The sequence below is a fragment of the Cetorhinus maximus genome, chromosome 15 (genome assembly GCF_964194155.1).
Source record: "Cetorhinus maximus chromosome 15, sCetMax3.hap1.1, whole genome shotgun sequence".
NCBI lineage: Eukaryota > Metazoa > Chordata > Chondrichthyes > Lamniformes > Cetorhinidae > Cetorhinus > Cetorhinus maximus.
In genome coordinates, this window is record NC_135893.1 from 26,912,864 (window position 1) to 26,934,303 (window position 21,440).

A 21,440-nucleotide genomic window follows, 5' to 3' on the forward strand; every position below is an offset into this window, starting at 1 on the left:
GTCCCTGGGTCCCGCTGAAGTGGGGTGCCCACCACCCCCACACTCCCACCCCCGCTTCTTGGCCTGTCGGCTTGATCCCCACCACCGGGACTAAATCCAGGCCTTGTTGTAACTGGGTCTCTGCTATGGTCTAGGGGTTACACCTGAACCATGGCAGCAGCTATAAGCTCAACCCCACAGAATCTCAGGCTCATCGTATTCATGGGGCTCCAGCCACACTGTTTTTATATGTGATTCATATTTTTCATGCGAATCAAAGAGACTCATGGAGTCACAACATATCCTGTACCTCAGAGTTTCATTTGCCTTTGCTTTGACAATTGTTAAATATGTTTTCCATGAAGATGGTGTTAATTAATTACGCTGCAGAAAGAACAGAAGGAGACAGACTCTTGACAATATGGTCAATGTCAAGAGGTGCTAAAAAGTGATGACGTCTAACAAGGAAAAGCAGATTTAAACTACTGCTAATCTTAGATAGTTAACTACCAGACAATATCAGGGATTGTCCCTCTCATCTCACCTGTGGGCCTCAGGCAGGTGGTAAACTGTTTAAAAGAAAAAGAGCAATGTGCTTAACTCTTGATGAAATTCTTGAAGAGAAGCGTTTCTCAACGAGAATGTTCTGTTAGTTTGTAGAAAACTTTAAAGACAATTAGATTAATAACAACAGCAATGCATCCCAGCAGGTTCGTTGCCACACAAATCAGTTTGGACAGCTGCCACACACTGCTGCTGCCTTTCCCCCTGCGTCAACTGAAGCAGGAGATAATGGGATAGTGCTCTACAGCAATGGAAAATCTCTTCAAGGGCAAGCAACTCATAGATCCCTGTTGCGTTCTTTATTCTTCCTCCAGTAATTGACCCATATAAATCTAGACTGTTGGTATACTATAGAGGTCATTTTAAAGTTGTTACCTGAGGGCAAGGACATGGAGCTTCTAGACACAAAGCCTTTGTTCCCTTGACTCCCTCTAGCAGCCCCTCAAAGCAAGGAGGCCATTTGCCCATACGGAGCCCGTGGCAAGAGTCCTTTAAAGTGGGGAGGCTGTGGTGCTACAGCTACCATATGGTTCTGGCTGACCAGGAAATGCTCCCGCTCTTACCGCCTGCATATCAGAAGGATCTAGAGGTTGATAATCAACCTGCTTGGCCACACCACAAACATGCCTTTCATGGCCATCAAGTCGGGACTTAAGTGAGACTCAAACCCAGAGCTTTTGACTCAGAGGTAGGATACACTACCCACTGCACCGCAACAACTCCCATCACTCCTGTGACTATTTTATTTGCAATTACACCCTCTGAAAAGGTGCTTACACCATCTCTTTTTTATGACCCTTACTTCGAGATACATTAAACACTCTTTGCTCAACATTACAAATAATCTTCTGTCTCATGGTATCAGGAATTACAAGGCTCCACAGCATTGCTACAAGGCAGACTTTATTTACTTATGGTGTATGGTTCAGAATAAACTTCCAGCCCATTAGAAGGTCAGAGCTCCCAAATCCATCTTAGAAGCAGACAGTGGCACCAGTTCTACAGAGCTGATTGTCTTCCTGGTATTCTCCAGATATTAGTTGTTTTAGCAAAGAAGCTGACTTTTGATTCATAATGGAATCTGAATACAACCTGACATAGCCCATAGCTTCTCTAACAGACAGTGAATGCCCTGAAGTGATTTCATCACAGGACCAATACAGCCCAGACTAATCCCAACTTTATTTAATTTCTGTGACTGGGTGACACTCGGAAACAAGGACCTTCATACGATCAAATGGTACATTTGGCCTATCATGCCTGTGTGTAAGGGCTATACCATTAAGCTAAGCTCTGGTAGGCATTTTGCTTTCACTCTCAAAATCCCTGGGGCGCTTAGGTTAAGTGCAGCTCCCCAACTATCTCCTTGACCAAATCTAATTAAATCTGCACAGGCCAGGCCTGGGGCCTTCCTGACCTGTGCAGCTCAGGACAAGTCAAGTGAGTCATCAGGGAGAGCCTGAGCAATAGGTTTCAAAGTTTAAAAGAGGGATATGCTCATCCAATTTCCGTTTGAAATCGTTGCTTGTTTCCACATCCACCACCCTCATGGGCAGCAAGTTCCAGCTCATTAACACTTGCTGTGGAAAAGAAATTCTGCCTCAAATCTTCCCTCCGCCCCTTGCCCAAAATGTTAAACCTGTGCCCCCAGTCCTTGTATAATTAGCTAATTGGAACAGTTTTTCCTTGTCTACCTAGTTTAAGCCTGTCATAATCTTGTACACCTGTATCAAATCTCCCCTCAATCACCTTTGCTCGCAGGAGAACAACCCTAGCCTTTCCGAACTAACCTTGCAATTAAAACCCCCTAATCCTTGGAACCTGATTAATGTCCTCTGCAGCCTCTCAAGGACCTTCACATCTTTATCTTCACTCAAAAAGTTTTGCCTCATGTCACCATTGCTTCTTTTGTCAATTACCTTAAACCTGCGCCCTCTGGTTCTCTATCTTTCTACCGATGGGAACAGTTTCTCCCTATCCACTCTGTCCAGGCCCCTCATGGTTTTGAATACCTCTTTCAAACCTCCTCTCCTTCTCTTCTCCAAGGAGAACAGGCCCATGTAACTGAGGTTCCTCATCCCTGGAACCATTCTTGTGAATCTTTTCTGCACCCTCTCTAATGCCTTCCCATCCTTCCTAAAGTGTGGTGCTCAGAACTGGACATGCACATTCAGCATACATCACCAATAAAAACCTTCCAAAGGTATGACTTCTTAAAAACTTTATTTGTATCAGTCTCGCACTCAAGAGAAATTCACCTAATTTTCCCCTCCTCTCTGTCTCTCTGCTTTGCTTCCTCTCCATTCTCCCCATCCTCTTCCCCAGTATTGGGGACGGAATTTAATCCAGGCGACAGGAGTCTCACCCGCTGATTGAAGAGCTGGCAAAAGCCCCTCAGCACCTTCTTTGGGGAAGGCCCACCAAAATTAAGTGCCAGTCAGTCGCTTAAGTGGCTAGCGGCATGCCTTACCCGGGATCAAGGACCCCGAGGGTGGATATCCAGCCCCCTCAAGAGCTGCCCGCCAATCAGAGGCCAGCAGCATCTCATTAGTGGCAGTGCCAACAGGGGAGTCATGGTAGCTGCTGGTAATGCTCCCACCAGAGGCCCAGGAGGGATCCAGGCCACATGTAAGTGGGGCAAGATGGGGGTTGTGGGGTGGGGGGGTTGCAGGAAAGGGCAGGGGGTGGCTCACAGAGGGCCCAATCCCCCCTCTTCCCAATGCCAGGTTCCCCGATCAGGCAAGGAGTGCTTGATAATGAGGGACCAACCCCACTCTTTCGGGCTTCCCGCTTGGCAAGTTCCCTGCCTACCGCTGGATGAATACCAGCAATGGCCTGATGAGGGCCTTAAGTAGGCATTAATTGCCCACTTAAGGGCCTCAATTGGCGTCAGGGCAGAAAGGCGTTTCATTAGCCTTCCCACCCCGGAATTATTTGGGGCAGAGGCAGAAAGGCGGTAGGGTCCCCACCCGGCACTCCCCTGCGTGCCTCCAAACTTGCCCCAGCGTAGGGTGTTAAATTCTGCCCTTGGAGTGTAAAATACAGCCTGGCATACAAATTGGCTACTTTTACACAATATCTGACAAGGTTATGTTTCAAGATACAAATGCAGACAAGAATAAACCATTTGAAAATACATCTCCGCTTCTTTTCTAATGCTGGCTAATGAGCTCTCTTTAGATTGTCCGTACAAAATCATTGTGTGAACTGAGCAGTGGAACACAAAGCCACAGATTACTTAAACAGCATGTCGAAATGCTGCATAATTCTTATCTTTTCTTCCAAGCAAACAGAAAACCAATTTGTTCTCCCCATCTGATTCATGGAATTCTGTCCAACAGTAAAAATGGAACAGGAACAATGGCAATAATTGAAGGCCAACTCCAAGTGAATAGTAACAACTGGCACGCACTGCACCTCATGTCCAGCCTGCGCTCTCTCACTGGCATTTAAACATTCCAAATTGAATGCTAGCGCTATTTCCTACAAACAAAGTCACATTCTATAGCATATCCCTGACTGAAGAGAATTTACACTTGCATTCCAAATGACTCAATTCTGGGAAAAAAAGGTTGTCTGGCAATAATATCTCTTTCATGGGCAGCTCTCCTTTCCTGTGACGCCTGCTGAGATACAATTCCACTCTGATTTGATCTCCCCTGCTCCCTCCACACCCCATCCAAGCAGCTATACTTCATGTGTGAATTTGGACACTTGAGCATACATAGTCCATTTGATCGACGAGGACATTACAAATGAGCACAATTCTACATTCATCCAATGTCGAGAACGCATGGACACCAGAAGGGTCATTGTTCATAGGTCAGCGGTGAGAAACTGGGTTAATCTTCCTCTGTTGTGGCCCACGAGTGCTGAGTCAAATTTGCAGCCTCCGCTGCTGTCCCGGTGGACATCAGATAACTCAACCCAGGCTGAGAATCAAATCCAGGATTCTATTGGTCCATATGGCTCAGATCCACCCTTACAAATTGAGCCATCAAAAGGGTGGATCTGAGCCATATGGACCAATAGAATCCTGGATTTGATTCTCAGCCTGGGTTGAGTTATCTGACGTCCACTGGGACAGCAGCGGAGGCCGCAAATTTGACTCAGCACTCGTGGGCCACAACAAAGGAAGATTAACCCAGTTTCTCACTGCTGACCTATGAACAATGAGCCTTCTGGTGTCCATGCGTTCTAGATATTGGATGAATGTAGAACAGATGGCCGTCTGTCTTACCTCAGGCCTCCCTGGCGAACATCATTGTGCTCTTTGCAGGTGCCATCTAGACGGCCTGACCGAAAGGTTTCTCAGCAGAAGCAACTTGACATAGCTGAGCCAGGAAGAAAATTCATTTCGCAAAAGGGTTCACATTCCGAGGGTACAACACAAATAAAAGGCAGGAAATGCGACATAAAAAGAGTCAGTCAGAAATTATTTTACATAGATTTGTGCAAAAGTTACATTTACTGAATAGGAGAAATGGGTTTAAGAGTAAATTTAAGAGGTGTTTTCTGAAGGAGTTATGAGGGGCATGGTGAGCAGGGAGATGGGAGATATTGGAACCACCATTACATGCTGTGGGTATTTTATACTAAATGCTTGTTTGATGTTCTGAATAGACATGTCATTCATCGCATAAGTCGACAGGCTGGCTTCTCCCAAATCTTCACTTATGTTCCTCTAAACAAGCAACCAGTAAGAGGGGAGCAGAAGCCTGGGCTGACTCACTCGCTGATTTTCATTCGTTCCATGGTGGGAGCATCTGGAATATATCCACAATCCATGGGGACTTTGCTGATTTTTTAAAATGGTCATTCTTTCCCTACTTAGACAGCACAGATGCCGAAAAATTATCAAATTGTGTGTGAAGGCCAAATCAATGGATTTATGGAACTGACCATCTGTCCTGTAGAGGGTGGGGGGGGGGGGGCCTCAGCTTTCATGTAGTTGGTAGTCAAAAACCTTACAATGCAAAATAAAAATGAACCTCTCTTTGCGCTCTGTTAATTTGTATGTGTCAAGCACATTCCTTATTTTCCTGGATTTTCACTGAAGGGTCTCAGGCTGTCATAATGAGTCTCTGAGGGTTTTAAAAAGTGAAATGTAAGCCTGACATGCAAATCCAGGGTCATTTGGCATCTCTGCTGTTTACAGCAAGTTTCTATCAATGGAAAGATGGAAATCACAGGCATCTGGTGTAGGTCTTTGAGATCAGCAGATCTGTCAGCTGTAGACCAGGGGCATTGTTAAACTCCCAACATCCTACACCATCGTTATAAGCTTTAAGGCAAAAGGAGAAATGTTAATAGCTTTTCTCACATACAGCTGGACATCTCACAGGGCTTTTTATTAAGGACAGAGGTAGACGGTGGCGTAGCGGTAATGTCACTAGATCTGTAATCCAGAGGCTCAGGCTAATGCTCTGGAGGACATGGGTTCAAATCCCATCACAGCAGCTGGTGGAATTTAAATTCTAGTCTCAGAAGCTATTGTCACAAAAACCCACCTGGTCCACTAATGTCCCTTAGGGAAGGAAATCTGCCATCCTTACCTGTAAGTGACTCCAGACCCACAGCAATGCGGTTGACTCTTAACTGCCCTCTGAAATGGCCTAGCAACTTACTGAGTTCAAGAGCAATTAGGGATGGGTAACAAATGCTGACCTTGCCAGGGATGCCCACATCTCATGAAAGAATAATAGTGTGAGGGTGGCAAATGTATTTTCAATCTCTACTCTGTTTCATCAACCCTGTTTATGAATTGCCTCTTGTCACAGAAGAGGATCTGGGGTGGGGGAGACCTTTTGATTTCCTGACCATTTACGAGCAGTTCCACTCCCTTGTGTGAGGAGGCCATCAGATATTTGGCAGTCACTGTGTTGATCAGATACTGGCGTCCTTCCCGTGTTCTGGGAGTTAATCCCTGCACTCCAATATACAAAATTCAGTGTGGTGTGTGTCAAAGCCAAGACAGATAATAGTTTTGGTGTGCTGTAGAAACAACCCTTATAAGATGTGGAAGGGGGCTGAAAATTCAAATGATGCACAGGGCATAAGCGCTCTTGTATTACTGAGGCCAGAGTGAATGTGGCCTGCTTTACTTGATAATCTTAAGGGAATTTTTTTTTGTATTATTCAATCGCAGGTGGAGCGCCATACTGGCATGGCTGGCATTAATTGTCCATCTCATGTTGTGCTTTCCTCTTTAAGGGACACTTTTGTTTTAAATAGAAAAGCCTAAAAAATGGTTGGTGAAATTAGCGGTCAAAGATTTAACACGGTTAGATGGCATTCCTGCGTCCATTAACCCATTTAAAGTAAAGGTTTATGTTTATGATGAATGTTGTCTTTTAATACCACAAATAATAATTTCTCAGTTTAAAAGGAGTACTGATTTTCTAAAATTAGAAGTAATCTGTATAGTTGAGAGCAGTGAACAATCTATGAATCAGTGCAAAGGTACAAGGAGTGATTAATACATGGGGTGGTGTTTGAGTAGGGTAGCGGAGGTGTGATTCAAAAGGCAGCTCCATGCCGTGATGAGTAGGTTGCTTGATGACTACAGGCTCCCTCATCTGTACTGATCTTTATGAAAGCACCTTACTGTCACATTGTATTACAGTGCTGCTTATTATGTGACTGGAGGCCATGGCAGCCCATCATCCCAATCAACATGTGGTCCTGAAGAGACCTGATGCCATGCTTTATTCTGGGTCTCATTCATGGTCTATCAGGCTGTGGGATGTTGACTGGGCTGGAATCCAGTGCTGCGCCCTCTCCTTTTCTTGCTGCCTGGTAAAGACGGAGAGGCTGCTATTAGGCAGCTTAGTTATCCCAGCTAGCATACAGCAAAGGGAACAACTCAATTAAAACAGAGTTATGTAATAGAGCTATCCGAACACATTATTAGGAAAGAGGAACAGATAAGATAAATCGACATTTTTAGGGCAACATTGCAGAGAATACAAATTAACCACATTCCACTGGGAGAAAGCTGAAGCTAAGGAAGAAGATAAGCAACAAATGAAATAATGTGGGACATTAGGGAAATAAAGAGAACATTCCACAACTATAAATCTACAAGTAGATCAGAGGATAGCAATAAATTAAAAAAATATTAAATTGGTTAAGAAACTGGTAAAGAGAAGATAAGATTCAGATTGCATGGAACGTAAAGCACAATGTGAAAGTCCTTCCGAAATATATTCACAGAAAATAGATAGTAAGGGGATCAGTAAGATGCATAAAGGATCCCAAAGATCGCATTATATCATACGGTTAAAGGATGACAAGGATCTTAAATAACATTTATGTGTCTTCTGAATACAGAGGTGGAATTTCTAGAAAGGAACAAAGAACTGTTGAACATATTATAAATTACAAATAGGGAGATAGCTCATAGGCTGAGAGCAATAAAGGTGGTCAAGGCTCACAGCTTAGATAGATTGCATACCAGGGTATGCACACGAGAGGAACTTGAGGAATTGGCTCATAAAATTGTCTCCAGGCAGTCAATTTTAGAGTTTTGTTAGAAATAAAAGTGCCTGAGCATTGCGGCAATGCAAAGGCAAAGCCACTTTATGAAAAATTGAATAAAAATAGCCCTGAAAACTGAAGGCCTATAAGGCTCACATCTCTAGTAAGTAAAACATCAGAGGGAATGCTGAAAAAGGGAATAAGGTGCTGTCAAAGTAGCCTTGTTGAGTTGCTGCAGTGCAGATTGTAGATGGTACACACAGCTGCCACTGTGTGGTGACAATGGAAGGGGTGGATGTTGAAGGTTGTAGATAGGTACAAATCTAGTGGCTGCTTTTTTTGGATGGTTCAAGGTGTACACCATCACCTAAGGAAATCTGAATGATCAGAAGGCGACCAATATAGTTTTATGTGAAGAACGTTGTGGCTGACTAATCCACTGGACTTATTTGAGGAGTAGTTGTATCCTGTGAATAAGGGAAAACTGAGTGGACATATATCATTAGCTTTTGACACAGTGTCAACATGAAATAGATGGGTAAGTACAGAAGGTATAAAACTGAAGGGATTGGCCAGAGAAGCTTGTGCAGTGGATTAGAAATTGACACAGAGAAGACAAATCAAATCAGAGAAGACAAATCAGAAGACTCCCCAACGTCTGTCCACCATCTACAAGGCACAAGTCAGGAGTGTGATGGAATACTCTCCACTTGCCTGGAAGAGAGCAGATCCAATAACACTCATGAAGCTCAACACCATCCAAGACCAAGCAACCACTTGACTTGCACCCATCCACCACCTTCAACAGCCACCCCCTCCATCATCGCCACACAGCGGCATCCGCATGTGCCATCTACAATCTGCACTGCAGCAACTCAACTCCTTTGGCAGCACCTTCCAAACCCACAACTTCTACAACAAATGCAACAGATGGATAGGAACACCACCACTTACAAGTTCCCTCCAAGACACACGCCATCCTGACTTGGAAATATATCGCCATTCCTTCACCGTCACTGGATCAAAATCCTGGAACACCATTCCTAACATTACCATGGGTGTACATAACACCACATGGACTGCAGCGGTTCTAGAGTTGTCTCACCACCACCACTGGGCCTGTATTCACTGGAGTTTAGAAGAATGACAGGATCTCATTGAAACGTATAAAATTCTGACAGGGATGGACAGACTGGATGCAGGGATGATGTTTACTCTGGCTGGGAGGTCTAGAACAAGGGGTCACAGCCTCAGGATACGGGGTAGGCCTCTTAAGATGGAGATGGAGAGAAACTTCTTCACTCAGAGGATGGTGAACCTATGGAATTCTCTACCATGGAAGGCTGTGGAGGCCATGTCACTGAATATATTTAAAAAGGAAATAGATAGATTTCTGGACTCTAAAGGCATCAAGTGGTGTGGGGAGAGAGCGGGAGTGTGGCGTTGAGATAGAGGATCAGCCATGATCATGGTGAATGGCAGAGTAGGCTCGAAGGGCCGAATGACCTACTCCTGCTCCTATTTTCTATGTTTCTCTGTTTCTCAAAGGCAATTAGGGAGGAGTAACAAATGCTGCCCTAGCCAGCAGCACCCATATCCCATGGAAGCACAGAAAAGGGTAATTGTTCACAGAACTGTATCAGAATAGAAGGTGGTTAATGGGTGCCCCAGGTGTCCATGAGAGGGTTATTATTGTTTACATTGCAAAGAAATTAGACTCGGATTATAAGGGATGGTTTATGTGGAGAAAAACATTGATGCAACTTAATGGGCCAAATGTTTGCTTCTGTTCTACAACATTTTAAGATCAAATAACTCTGCAAAATTATTTATAAGTGTGGTTAGAAATGAAGCTGCAGATATAAAAGTGCAGGAAGGGGGTCGCAAGTACTGGAATACTCAAACTAATGACAGATGATAAATTGAGGGATGCTGATATGAGGCTGCTGCTGGTTCATGTGGACTTACAGATTCAAGACCTTTTGACCATCGCTCCATAAAAAGGATTTGAAAAAAGAGTAACTTTAAGAGTTAAAAATAAGATGAGAGGTAGTTACAATGTGAATGAATTAGCTTTAATGCCGTTTCCTCAATGACTACAAATAATAAGCAATTTGTGATCTTGCCTTGGTATCGGTAAACATCTCATACTGACTGTGTTGGAGAGTTGCCAGTCCAGGAGACTCAGTAGGAATTTTACAAGACTTGCTCCTTCTGACTGTGAATAGCACAAGATAATAAAAGGACACATACAGAGAAAGGCAAGGGGTTTTTCTTTGAAACAGGAAGGCTGCCAAGGCAGTCAAGTTTATCAAAGAGAAAACTGTGAGGGCTTTTATTTCAGTGAAGAGGTTAAAAACGTTGGAGTATAGTTTAGAAGGCATCTGATCTAAGTCACGTTATCTGACCTATTGATCTTCAGTAAAGTGACATGTTCTTTAATATAAAAAGCAAAATGCTGCGGATGCTGGAAATCTGAAACAAAAACAGAAAATGCTGGAAAAACTCAGCAGCCTGACAGCATCTGTAGAGAGCGAGAAACAAAGTTAATGTTTCGAGTCCGTATGACCCTTCTTCAGAGCTGAAGAGAAATGGAAATGTGATGAAATTTATACTGTTTAAGGGGGGTGGAGCAGGTGGAGCTGGATAGAAGGCCAGCGATAGGTGGGGGCAAAGGAGAGATTGACAAAGATGTCATGGACAAAAGGACAAAGGGAGTGTTAATGGTAGTGGTTAGTGCTAAAAAGGTGCTAATAGTGGCATAAAGGTAAGAAAGCAGAATGTGATAATAGCAGAACAAGGGTAGCATTGTGTGAAAGCACATGGAACATGTGACAGGCGGCCCTGTCGGGGATGGGGTGGGGGGAGGGGGCAGTGGTGAAGGGGGGAAAAAAGAAAGGATAGAAAATGGGATTTAAAAAAAGGCGTTAAAACTACGGATAAATGAATAAAAAGAATTTTTAAAAAAACAAGTGGGACATGTTCTTTACCTGGACCCGAATTTTACCTTTGGCGGGTGCAGGTGATCGGCGGGCCCGGGAGCGGTCAGGAAATGGGCCCCCGACTGCGATTTCATGCTGGCTGGCCGCTAAAACGTGCGCTGAAAAGCTCAGCACTGCCGGAGGCAGGAAGAAGATGGGTGATGATGTTTCCGTGGGCGCGGGAGAGCACTGCGAGAGAGCTCCCTGAAGGCAGACAGCTGCCTCAGGGAGCTGCAGACCTGAAAACGCTCAAATAAAGGTTTAAAATGCCGCCAAAAAAAATGTCCATGCATCACAATCAAACACCTGAGAATACAGCTGATAAAAATGCTGTCCACAGATATTTATTTTTATTTTGTTTCATAACGGAAATTTCATCCCGCCCTTGGATGAGGTTTGATGAAAAATGTTAAGGCCGCCTGGCCGATTCACCCGTCCGCCAACTGTAAGGCTGGAAGGACCCCGAAAAATTGGAGACAATTGCGCCATTAATTGCCCTCTCAGTTGTCGGCGGGGTGCGCTTCCAACTTGTGTGCACCCACTGAGCAAAATATTGCGCGATGACGTTGGCACGCTCGCCCGACGTCTTCTCGCGCAATTTAACGCCCGATCAGGTCGGGCGTGTGGTGACCCACGGAATGTAAAATTCAGCCCATGGTATATACCACTTGATCTCCTAATGCTTTGGACACACGGGGTTGAATTTAGTGGCTACAGCAGAAAGCTGGGGGCAAATCCCTCTGTGTCCATTTTTGGAATTCAACAGCAATCAGGCAGTTAACTGCCTGCCATAGGGGTTTCTGCCCATTTAAGGGTGGAGGTCCCATCTCCAAGAGCTGCCAACCAATCAAGAGGACCAATAGCTCTTCAGGCCCAGTAGCACCACCAGGAGCAGTGGCCACTGCTGGGACTGCAACAGGTCCAGACCAGCAACATGGAGGCGGCCCCAGAGTGCAGTGGCACTCAGCTCGCCTGGGCCAGTCAAGCATGCACCAAAGAGCTGATGGGTGGTCCAACAGGTGGGCAGGGGTATCTGGTATTCTCCGAGTGGCAGTGGTATGAGGCCCTTAAGTGGATATTAATTTGGCCACCTAAAGGGCCTCAATTAGCTTCAAGGTGGGAAGGTCGAGATTGACCTTCCCCACCCCTGACTTAATTTGGGGTGGGTCAGGTGCGGAGTGGAGGGCTGGTGAGTTGGGAAGGCAACAGGCTTTTCAGCTCCTGCCATCCCTCCTGATTCTATGGCCCAACTGCCCCCCAGCCTGCTCCCAGTTGGGGTGGGGTGCGGGAGGGGAATTAAATTCTGCCCAACGTGTGATAATCAAGGCCACTTTTGAGGCCAACAGATTAGGAGGCAGACAGAGAACTGAATCAAGGTGAGAAAGGCAGCAGATGAAGAGGCAGAGTGAGAAATGGGAGAGAGAGATGGGTGAGGGGTTAGAAAGATGGTAGAAAATCAGAAGGGAAAAACGGGAGGGGAGTCAAATGAGGGGAAGAGGGATGGAGAAGGATAAGGAGAGGGTGGAGAGATATAAGAAAAGAGGAGTAAAGGGGAAGAGGGAAAGCAGAGCAGAAGAAGAAAGGGAGGGGATAGAAAGAGCTTGGAGAAGGGGTAAGTGAGTCAGGGAGAGAAAGCGAGGCAGGTAAGGAGGATAGAGGGAATGGAGAGAAAGAAGAGGGGGAGTTGGTGTGAAAATCTTGCCTCAAAAGGAGCCATCAGTGCATTTTTTATTATGTTGGGATGCCGATTCAGATTTCTTCAGTCAGCATGGGTGAGGCAAGTGGAGGCGGTTGCTGTCAGTAGGTTTCTCATGCGGGTATTTTGCCTCAGTGGATGGAGTTGGGGGAATGTTTATGTCTAAAATCATACTCGATTGCGGAGCTGGGTTGTTTTGATCTACTTTGGTTCCCTGATTAATCTCACTGCCTCTAAAAATTTCATTTTTAGGTTATTTCCATTTATGATATTGTCACTTTTTTCAGCACCATACTTTGCTGGATTTCTATTGGGAGTTATTTGTAGGTTGTCCTCATTTTCTCAGGTTTGACTTTTGACAATGTGCTGGTGATAGTTTTTGTGGAGTCCGTATCACTGGTTTTGTTGGTTGAGTTTTACTGGGCTGATTTTAACCGCAAAATGAGTGAATTTGGGTCACGTGGGATGTTAAAATGAAAGGAATCTCAAATTCAAACCCAACTCATTCTTAAACCCGTCCACTCCAGTCTTACTGGAAGGGGGAAGATGACTGACCCATATCCAGGAGGCGGTTGGAATGATCATCTAGATATTTCATCTCTTTTCTAGCTTTAACACTGGTTGACTGAGTTTTGGGAAACCCAACAGCTAAAAGGAGTGAAGGACTGCTACATGGAGGAGGTAAGTGCTTTTCTAACACTATTTGTGGGCCAAGCAGAGCAGGGGTGCTCGCTTGACTGCTCCAAGAGGACCTGCGCAACTGGGCTCCCTGGTCCACAACCTGAACCATCCCTGCAATCGGTCCTTCCCCACTATCACTGACACTCCCTGGTATCCTCCAATTTCCTCACCCGATCTCTCTCCAAACCCATGCAATCACTCCTGACCCTCCAATCCAAGCTGTACCCAGCCACTGCTCACAATCTCCACCCGAAGCAGTGGAAACCAACTTTGCTGCCCTTCTGCATGTTCCTTGCCCTAAAGGGTACCAAGCCTGTTAATCAGACTGGCTTCCAGGGAGAGAACCTCGTAAAAACAAACATGCTCTCTATGGAGTTAAAACTCCACAGCGTTCAGGGAAACCAGGGGCGGAATCGTCCCAGATTTGCACTAAGTGCGGTAGCGGGCGGGAAAAACGATGTTTAACCGATGTTCACTCCGTACCGTCCCAAACCCGCCGCATTAATCATGCATTCCCAGGATACACGCGTTTCGATGGAGGGCAAGCTCCGATTCGCCTGCCACACCATCACCTCGCCACTTCATCACACCGGGCACCACATTTTAAATTCACCGACGCTCAGTGCAGCAAGGAAGGCATAGCCCCAAAAGGCAAGAAGACTGCAGCCCTTGAGCACCATTTGGACACTGTACAGGCCCACTGTGATGTCCTCTAGGGGCAGCAACATTACCACTCCAGCTTGGTAGGTAATGGCAGTAGTGATCAGTGCCAATGCTGCACAGAAGATGTTGGCCATTCAATGCAAATAGAGGATGAATAATCTCATCCGTGCAGCCAGGGGGTGGCAACCATCTCATCACTCTAAACTCACAAACTCAGCCCATCACACATTCACTGGCATCTCGCTCACTGCCAGCTCAAGGGGCATCACCACCCATTCTCACACACGTGCCCTCTCATGTCCATCTGGCTTCATCTCCTCTGGAGACTGCCTCCTCAGCCCTCGCTATCTTGAGGCCACTTGCACAGATCAACATGTGCCCCCACACACACCCTGGGATACCCACTTCCCCAGTACAGCCCTTGTCCTGCAGCCTCTTCCCTTGCCTGAGGCCACTTCTCCCCTTTCCACAAGCAAGCCCTAGCCCTGCAGCCATTGAAAAGCCACCCACATGTGGCTGATCTGGTAGGTAGAGACCTGCCCATGAGCCCCCCTAAAAGTGATGTGGTGCTGTCGGTGAAGCCTGGCGCTGATGACTGCGAGTGCTGCCGAAGCAAGGTAGGCAAACAAACCTTGAAATCCCGAGCGAAGTGCAGCCCTTATATATGCCATTGTGAAACACGTTGGCGCGTTTTCCTGCCGACGTGGGCGGACACTGGCAGGCTGGCCTTATAATGATTTGCTCATGTATTCCAATGAGGTTCCTGACGTCCAGTGGCAGGGAATGCAGCCCGCCATCGACAGGCTGAGCGGACAATTGCAAACTGATTTCACAACGTCGTGAAACCGATTTTTGGCCTTCTTGCTATATTGTCCACTCACGCCACCAAACACGCCCGATGCCAGTGGGCACGGAAAATCGCAGCCCAGGAGTTAACTGCTCCTCCCGCACCACCACCCCCTCACAATGTTCCCCCCCAGTTCGAAATCCCATCCCAATAAAGGCCTCTGTTCTCTTTGCTGCAACAGCATTCTGATTTTGAGCAGTTCTACTTCTCTTCTTTATGTTGTATTTTGAACTTTTTGGATTTATTTTTGGACTTCCATTTTTAAATTCAACGTGAATTGAGTTCTACTGAGTGTGGTCGGCCTGTCACATAATGTGATGTAACATAATAGTAGGTATATAGACCCATCCTGCAGCAGCTTAAATATAATGTTGTAGTCACGTGCCACTTTTAAGATCTAATACATGGATGAATATAAATTGTACAGATTGAACTAAATTGAGCCTGATCATAACAGTTCTGTATGTACACCTTGAAATAAAATCAGCTTAACAGTTTATTTCTGGATTCATCCCACCAGGTGCTTTCTCAGTTTGCCTTCAGACATGTGAAAAATGCAAATATCTAGTTCAAGACATAAGTGAGTGCTACTGTTATATCCCCCAGATTACACTACACTACATTGCCATTTGAATGATAGTGTAAGACTCTCAGATCACTTACAGGGGTAACTGACAGTATTGAACTTGGGAAAGTATTTACAACAAATCCAAATTTATAACACCTATACAAATTTCTAAGACTGAGGATGGAATAAACAGCGCAAATATATTTTAAATTTAGAACGCAATAGAGAGGAGGGATTGGGGCGATGATAGAAACCCACAACTTTTACCATCTAGAAGGGCAAGGGCAGCAAAGTCCTGGGGACACTACCACTTCCAAGTTCTCCCCTTAGTCAAAAGCCATCCTGACTTGGACACATTGTCACTGGGTCAAAATCCTGAAACCCTGTACCTAACAGCTTTGTGAGAGCACCTTCCCCACATGGACTGCAATGGTTCAAGGAGGCAGCTCACCATCATCTTCTCAAAGGCAGCTAGACATGGGTAATAAATGCTGGCCAACTGAGCTATGGTCACATATTACAGTGGGATCATCTTCACACTGGAGAAGGTACAGAGGAAGGCAATTAAACTGATACTGAACTACAAAAGAGCAAGGAATCTGGAAATGAAGGCTCAGGGGAAAGCTTCTCAATGTTTTAAAAATTCCAAGGTAATTTGTAAACTGAAACTTAGAATCATATGAGTATGGTAGTCGAGCGGTCAGGTTACGGAACTAATAATCCCGAATCCAGAGCTAAGAATTAGGAGATTCTCTCCCTGGTTTTTAAAAAAACAAAAAAATAAATCTGATATAAAATGCTGATATCAAGCTATCAGATTATTGATAAAAACCTAACTAGTTCACTAAGTGGTTTCCGTTAGGCAAGGAAACCTGCTATTCTTACCTGGTCTGGCTGTGACTCCAGACCTGCAGCAATGTGATTGACTCCTACCTGTCCTGCAAAATAGCTTAGCAAGCCACTCAGTTGTAGCAAACCCCTAGAAAGAAGTATAAATAAGAATAAAATTAAACAAATCACTCAGCTTTGACCTCAGCATCTGATTCAGAGGCTGCATTGCCGAGCCCAATCGGTCTTGCAAAGACCTCAATCACACCAAATCACATGTGCCAAAGCTGACCCACAGACTAATCAAGCAACAACCTGGCATAGACACATAGAACCATACCTTTAGCCAATGTCCCAGACTCCTCCATTACCATCCCCGAGTATGTCTTGTTCTAGCGGCAGGACAGACCCACAGGAGATGGTGACACCGTGGTATACACTCAAGCCAGGTGACCAACTCTGATTCAGTGAGGAGTATGAAGGAACATGCCAGCAGCAGTGCTGGGCAATTCTGAAAATGAGGTGCCAATCTGGTGAAGTGACAACAGAGGACGTCATGCATGCTAAACAGCAGAGCTAAGCGATTGCACAACCAACAAATCAGATCAAATCTCTGTAGTCCTGCCATGTCCAATCATGAATGGTGGTGGATAATTAAACAGCTAAAGGGAGGGGGAGGCTGCATCGACTTCCCCATCATTAACAATGGCACAGCCCAGCACTCACGACTTTTGGCACCCATCTTCAGTCTGAAGTACTGAGTAGATCTATCTTGGCCTCCACTTGAGGTTGGGTCTGGCCAATCAAACCCAGCCATTCACAATTCCTCAGATAATGAATCAGTCTGTGATTCAGGAAGCATAACATCCAGGCTTAAGCGGCAAGTAACGTTCACACCACAAAAGGCCATCTCCAAAAAGAGAGAGCCTAACGACCTTCCCTTAACATTCCATGGCATTACCATTGTCAAACCCCCCATCATCAACATCCTGAGGAACCTCATTAACCAGGAACTTCAGTGCTCCAGCCACATAACTATCATGACTACAAGAGCAGCTCAGAGGCTGTGCATTGTGTGGCAAGTAATTCACAACTGACTCCCCAAAGCATTTCCACTATCAAGGCACCAGTTAGGGGTGTGATAGAATACTCTCCACTTGCTTGAATTAAGACAGCTGCAACAACGCGCAAGAAGCTTGACATCATTAAGGCAAAGAAGCCTGTTTGATTGGCACCACATCCACCATTCTAAACATTCACTCCTTCTGCCTATGGCACACCATGGGCACTGGGTGCAACAGCCATGCCAAGTTTACGTTCATAGCACCTCCCAAACACACAACTTCTACCAGAGGCCTGGGAATACCACCACTTCCAAGTTCTCGCCTGAGTCAAATGCCATGCTGACTTGTACGGATCGGAACAGGGTCAAAATCCTGAAGCACAGTATCTAACGGCACTGTGGGAGCACCTTCCCCAGATGGACTGCAGTGGCTCAGGAAGGCAGCTCACCATCATCTTCTCAAGGGTGGCTGGAGATGAGTAGTAAATGCTGTCCTTGCCAGCAGTGTCCACAACCAGCAATTGTGTTTTTTTCAAAAAATACAGCCCATGGCCAGAATTTGGCATCGGGCATCATGGCGAGCATGGGCATCATGATGGGCATGAGTGAACAATATGTTGGGAAGCCAAAAAATCAGTTTCACCACATTATGAAGCCAGTTTGCGATCATCCCCTCCACCCACCAATGGCGGGCCGCCTTTCCCACTGCTGCACGTGGGGAACATCATTTTAATAGTCTGCATATAAATATAAGCCCTGCTCACCAGAATCGTCGCCCCATGAGGGATCATCTGGGCACATCAGCAGGAAAACACGCCAGCCCAGAACACGTCATGACAAGTGTGACGTGCAGAAGTCAGACTTACTGTTAGGGTCTTGCTCACATCGCAGACATCCGAGGACCAGAAGATGCTGGGGCCCAACAGCAACCGGACCCTGGAGGAAGATGTTCATGGCGTGCTCCACTGCGACGCAGCTCACTGAAGGTGGGGGGTCTCCGTTAATGCCTGGGGTCTGCTTCAGGAGATCAGGGGGACTTGGCTGTGGTCTGCTATGGATGATCCTCATGGGGGTGGAGAGGAAGGTTTGGGTTTGGCTTGGAGAGAAAGGTGTACAGTGTGATGGGGGTTGGGGGGGTTGATGTTGGGAAGTGGGGGAGCGATGGTGTTAGGGGAGTGAGGGTGAGATGGGGGAACAATGGTGTCGGGGGTTGAGATTGGGGGGCAGAGAGTAAGGGCGGGAGGAAGGTGGAATGGGGGGAGAATGGGGCAACTGAGGAGGTAGGTGTTAGGGGGAAGGAAGTGTAAGAGAAGGAGTTCGGAGGGGGTAAGGAGTCCAGGAGGTAGGAAGGAGTCCAGGGGGAGGAAGGAGTTTGGAGGGGGTGGAAAGGAGTCCAGAGGAAGGAAAGAGTAAGGATGGAGGCTGGAGTAAGGATGGAGGAAGGAATTAGTGGGAGGGATGGGGGGAAATGTCCAGGTGAAAGTGCAAGGGAAGGGTCTGTGGGGAGCAAACTGAGGGTGGGTGTGGTAGGAGGGAATGGTGAGTATGGGAGGGGCAGAGGCAGCTGGTAGGTGGGAGGGTGAGGGTGTGTTGGTAGCAGTAGAAGGGACAGCGAGGGTAGTTGGTGGGGACTCAGAGGCTGATGGAGATGTGAGGGTGTGTGTGAGGGTTAGTGGTGTTGCCCCTTGAGGTGAGAGATCCCAGTGGGTGTGTGATGGGTTTTTGAGTGTGTGAGTTGAGAGTGATGAGAAGAGTGACTTACCCTGGTGGAACGGGTGAGACCATTCATCCTCTTCCTGCACTGTCGTCTTTTGTAGGGCGTTGGCACTGACCACCGCTGCCACTGCCTCCCATGCTGGATTGGTGACCTTGCTTGCTGGTCATCGCCCAGAGCGGGGGTAGAGGATTTCACAGTGGGCCTTCACTGCATCCAGTAGGTGCTCAAGGGAGGGGTCGCTAAATCCGGGAGCAGCATGTTTCCTCCCTTTGGCAGCTATCAGTTCCCAGCAGCTTCCTATCCCTTGAAGAGTGCTGGCTCTGTGCAGGGACGGCCTTTAAACATGGCACCTGGTTTACTGAAACTCTAAGGTGACAGCGGGGCAGGCGAATCAGAGACTGCCCCACCAGCGACCCGGCGTGTTTCCCGGGAATGCACAATGAATGAGGCGGGAATGGGACGATAGGGTGAAAAGTCGCCATTGCGGCTGGCGGGTTAAACATCCTTCTGCTCGTCCGCTACTGCACTTAGCGCACATCTGGCAGGGTTATGCCCTATGAATGACCTATTCAATTAGCCCCACTCAACTGCTCCTGCCCCACAGCCTTGCAGGTTTTCCCTTTCAAACATTTATCCAATTCCCTTCTGAAAGGTACTATCGATCCTGCTTCCATCGCCTCTTCAGGCAGATCACAGCTATTTTAACTCGTTTGAAAATCAGACTGTAACATAAAGCACGGACTTAAATTTGAAAGGGAAAGTGAATAGAGTGTGGCCAGGATTTTACAGACCCACCACGGCACGTTCCCCCCCGCTTCTCCCCCCACCCCCCCGGACGGATGCGGCGAGCCATTTAAATCTCCATTCAGTTCGGCGGGAGCGTAATATCCCACCGGATTGGGAGGGACCGTAAAATCCTGGCCATAGTTTAGATTGAAGTATTTCACATAGAATGTGGATAATCTTGGAAAATTTAAGAGGGAGCTTAAACAAAAAGCACAAAGAATGAGTGGGGAACGGCGTGTTTTTTAAAAATCTTTAAAGACTTAGATGGATTCTAATGGTCGTTTGTACTCCTCCCCACAAAATGGAGAAATTGCAGAGATAATTACCCGATCATTTTGCGATGCAGCATGTTCCAGCATCCCAGAGAGTGGCTCTCAAACATTGGAAAGAGACCCTCTACAAGAAAGTTTGCTTCTATAGTGCAAATCAAGACCAAGTGATATACAATGTGCTGTCAGGGGAATGATCCATGGATATAGAATTTAAATGGGGTATATAGTCTTTTTGATTCACTGTAACAAGGTTTTAATGAACATAAAAAGGAAAAATGCATGTTATAATATACATATCATTAAAGAAATGTGGTGCACTTTTCGTAACATATTGATACATTGCCACAGAATTTTGTGCTTAGATCTGAAGTTTTACAAACAGCAACTAAAAATAGGCAAATTGCAAATCTTAGTCCCACAGGCTGTTTAATTATTTATTCGGAGATTTAATCAGAACAAAATAGAAGCCACGGAAGAGAAAAGACAGATTACTCACTGAAGGTGTTCTTGTCTTCATTATTCAAGTGAGGCTCTCTCCACATATACATGTGGGTAGTGGTTTGAAGCCAGTTTTGAATGCCTGAGGGAGAAATGTGAAAGATGTTTCCCTCTTTAAGAGTACAAGTCATCCTGTAATGTGATCTTTCCATCTCCCAGCTCCTTCATCAATCCTATGTCTTTCCTGACCCCTAGTACTTTCAGTCTGATAGCCATCAATTGAGGACATCTACCAATCAAATATTAAGTGTTTTCTTTTCTTCTTTCCCCACCCTCAAATATTCTCTCCCCTCCCTTTCCTAATCTGTTGCTCTACAGTTGTCCAAAAGAACCATCCTTTATGTGTGAACCAATTCTGGCCTCTTGCACATCCCCTTTTCAATCTCTCCATCGTTGGCTGCTGCACTTTCAGCTGCCTAGGCCCTGAGCTCAGGAATTCCCTGTTTAAACCTCTCCAACTCTCTCTCCTCTTTAAGATGCTTTTCTATGACCGAGCTTTTGGTTGTCTGACTTAATATTTCATTAGTGGCTCAGTGTCAAATTTTGTCCAACGATGCTCCTGTGAAGTGCCTTGGAACATTTTATGGTTAAAGATGCTATATAAATGCAAGTTGGTACTTTAAAAATAATTATTCACAGGATGTGGGCTTCGCTGGCAAGGATGCCATTTATTGCCCATCCCTAAATACCATTGATAAGGTGGTGGTGATCTGCCTTCTTGAACCGCTGCAGTTCTTGTGGTGTATGTACACCCACAGTGCTGTTAGGGAGAGTGTGCCAGGATTTTACGTCACATTCAACCTTTGGAGGCATCACAA